The sequence below is a fragment of the Populus euphratica genome, unplaced genomic scaffold (genome assembly GCF_000495115.2).
Source record: "Populus euphratica unplaced genomic scaffold, PopEup_1.0 scaffold248.1, whole genome shotgun sequence".
Lineage (NCBI taxonomy): Eukaryota > Viridiplantae > Streptophyta > Magnoliopsida > Malpighiales > Salicaceae > Populus > Populus euphratica.
Genome location: NW_011500131.1, coordinates 11,625 through 15,584, shown reverse-complemented (window position 1 = coordinate 15,584; position 3,960 = coordinate 11,625).

Here is a 3,960-nt window from a genome sequence, read left to right as displayed (position 1 = left end):
AAAATTATAATTGGATTGTGCTGCAGAGGCTATTAACTTTGATTTGTTGATTGCGGTTGTAGTTTTGTTTTGTTTTGCTTTGTGTTTAGCATACTTATTTATTCTTGAGTCTAAAAATTATAATTGGATTGTGCTGCAGAGGCTATTGACTTTGATTTGTTGATTGCGGCACCTAAAGAACCAAAAGAAAGCAAGTTGTAAAGTAAAAGGCATGGTAAGCTTATTAGAGTGAAAAACCTTGATTTTTATGTGAAACATGAGAGGTGTGAGGATAAATTTTATGCGACTAATTAAATTTTACAGATTCAAAAAATGTTTGAGAACAATGAATCAGTGACACAAAACGCTGACATTGCTTTCCAATTACAAATTATAGACCAACAACTTGAACTCTTGTCTAGGATATATAAGGATTTGAAAAATGAGGTGAATTTGATAAAGCAATGAAATACTGAGGCTGATCGTCGAGGAAATATAGTCCATAGTGTTATACAAAATGTCAGATCTAATTTTAAATAGTTTGTTGACAAAAATGCAGATGACTATGATTTTACATCTGCTGGCTATAGAATCAAGTCTGGACTAACTAGGGCCAGGAGGAATGTGAATTTCTATAGCATATGGAATTATGAAGATGTGGATGGGGACTTGAACTCCATTAAACTTAAACTTTTTAACTTTTGAGGTAAAAATGATCCTGAGGCTTATAAGGCGAGCACTTCAGGTTCAGGTTAAGGAAGATGAAACAAATCAATAAAAGGGAGACTATCTTTCATACGCATTATTATATACAAAGCAAGGCATGTACTTTAATTATAAATAGTGGAAGTTATGTTAATATTTATAATACCACCCTTGTTAGTAAATTGAATTTGTATACTATTAAGCATGTTAAGCCATATAGGTTGCAATGGTTGAATGATAATGGTAAAGTGAAAGCAACTATTGGTTGTGATTCCATTTTCAATTAGGATGTATGTTGATGAAGTTTTGTGTGATGTGCTACTAATATAAGCAAGTCACATCTTGTTAGGGAAACCATGACAATATAAGATGAAGATAATTCATTATGGGGTTAAAAATAGATATACCATTGTAAAATATAGTAAAACCATCACTCTTATACCTCTTGGACCTAAACAGGTGTATGATGATCAAATAAAGCTAAAAAGTGAGCATGAGGCTTTGGGGAGAGAAAATCAAGTAAGGAACAAAGGGAGAGAAGACCATCATATTCGACCAAAACCCAAAACACTATTACAATCCATGTGGCTACCCATCCAAACATAAACAAATATTTGGCTAACACTCTAAATAAATTAAACCATTTGACCACTACTCAAAAACACCAAAATTTAGCTGAGAGTATAGGTAAAACAAGAGGAGTGAAGAAAGTCAGGAAGGGTGATGAGAATTGTGTGGAAAAACTAAATAAATAACCTAATTTTTATGCTAGAAAGGGTGAAGTCAGATTTGTATTTTTAACTAAGCCAATAATTTTACTTATGTATAAAGAGGCTTACTTTAATACTAATGATCTTGATTATATTGTGCCTAGTGTTACTATTTCTTTGTTGCAGGAGTTTGATGATTTGTTCCCTAATAATATTCCTAGCAGATTGCCACCATTAAGAGGGATAAAACATCAGATTGATTTTGTAACCAGAGCTTCAATTCGTAACCGGCCAGCCTATAAAAGTAATCTCAAAGAGATGAAGAAGCTTCAAAGGCAAGTTGATAAGCTGATGGAAATGGGGTATATTCATGAGAGTATAAGCTCGTGTGTTGTATTCGTGCTACTAGTGCCTAAGAAAAATGAAACATGAAAGATGTGTGTTGATTGTCGAGCTATCAACAACATAATAATAAAGTATAAACATCTCATTCCTAAGTTTGATGACATGTTAGATGAGTTATATGGATCTAGTATTTTCTCTAAAATTGACTTGAAAAGTGGGTACCATCATATTAAGATGAAAGAAGGTGATGAGTGAAAAACAACATTTAAGACAAAATATTATTTATATAAATTATCAGTAATGTTGTTTAGACTTACAAATACACCTAGTATATTTATGCATTTAATGAATCATGTGTTGTATTCGTTTATAGGCAAGTTTATGGTTGTGTATTTTGATGATATTCTGATCTATAGTAAGAACTCAACTCAACATCTTAATTATTTGTATAATGTACTTAATGTGTTACGTGGTGAAAAATTGTATGCTAATTTTAAAAAGTATACCTTTTGTATGGAGAACATTGTATTTCTTGGTTTTATTGTAACTGCACAAGGTATCAAGATGGATGAGGATAAAGTTAAGGCCATCTAGGATTGACTTGCACCTAAATCAATAAATGAGGTAGGGAGTTTTCATGGGTTAACTAGTTTTATAGGTATTTTATGAAAGATTTTAATAGTTCACCCTTGAATGAAGTTGTTAAAAAGTCAGTTGGGTTTAAATAGGGGGAGGAACGAGAATTGGCTTTTATTCTTTTAAAAGAAAAATTATGCTCTGCACCTGTTTTGACTTTACCTGAATTTACGAAAGCAATTGAAATAGAATGTGATGTATCTGGAATAGGAATAGGTGTTGTTTTGATGCAAGATTAGAGACTTATTGTGTATTTTAGTGAGAAGTTAAGTGAAGCGACCTTGAACTATCTCACTTATAATAAAGGACTTTATGCGTACTGGTAAGAGCACTTAAAACATGACAACATTACTTGTGGCCAAAAGAGTTCGTAATCCATTCAAATCATGAGTCTTTAAAACATTTGAGAGAACAAGTTAAGTTGAATTGAAGACATATAAAATGGGTTGAATTCATTGAAACTTTTCCTTACAGAATCAAGTATAAACAAGGCAAAAAAAACATAGTAGTTGATGCACTTTCGTGCAGGTATGTTCTTCTAAACACCATGAATACCAAATTGCTAGGTTTTAAATATATAAAGGAATTATATAATAGTGATTTTGACTTTGCCGAGATTTATAATGCTTATAGACATTCGGCTTTTGATAAGTTCTATTTGATGGATGGTTACTTGTTCAAAAAGAATAGATTGTGTGTTCCTACTTGTTCTTTGCATGAATTGCTTGTTCGTGAAGCATATTGGGGTGGTTTAATTGGTTGTTCCAAGGTTGCAAAAACCTTTGATGTATTGTGTAACTTCTATTGGCCAAATTTGAAAAAGGATATGTAACTAATCTATGAACAATGCATTACTTATAGATAGGCGAAATCTAGAGTACAACTGTATCTAAATTTGAGATCTACAGCTCCAGAGATGACCCTATCACTGAATAGTGTTCTGGTTTGGACTGCACCGGCATCTCTTTTCTAAGTTTGGCCATCTCTTTATCCTTTCAATTTCAGTTCTTAAATTCATCAATCAATCCTTTTATTTATGTGATAGGCCTCAATTTAAAATGAACATTTACCTTAAATTAAAGGTATCTTATATTATTAGATATATTATTATAAAACATGCTTTAGTTAAGGAGTTATTGATACTTCAAGTGCAAAATGATGATATAAAACCTTGATAAAAATGCACTTTTAAGTATTAATCAACACATTTCATTGCATGCCATAAAAAAGATAATGCATCTCATATCGTAGACTTATTTTTTAGAAAAATTATACATTTGATTGACATTCCTGGGAGTATAATGTTAGATCATGATGTTAAGTTCTTTAACTACTTTTGGAAGACTTTATGAGGAAAGTTGGAAACTAAACTTTTATTTTCGATAACTTGTCATGCTCAAACAAATAGACAAACTGAGGTGGTAAATACAACTTTATCCTAACTTTTGCATGTTGTTATTCAAAAGAATCTAAAAAGTTGGGAAGAATGTTTGCCTTTTGTCAAGTTTGCTTATAATAGAATTGTGCATTCGACTATTGACTTTTCTCATTTTGAAATTGTTTATGGTTTAATCCACTCACTTAT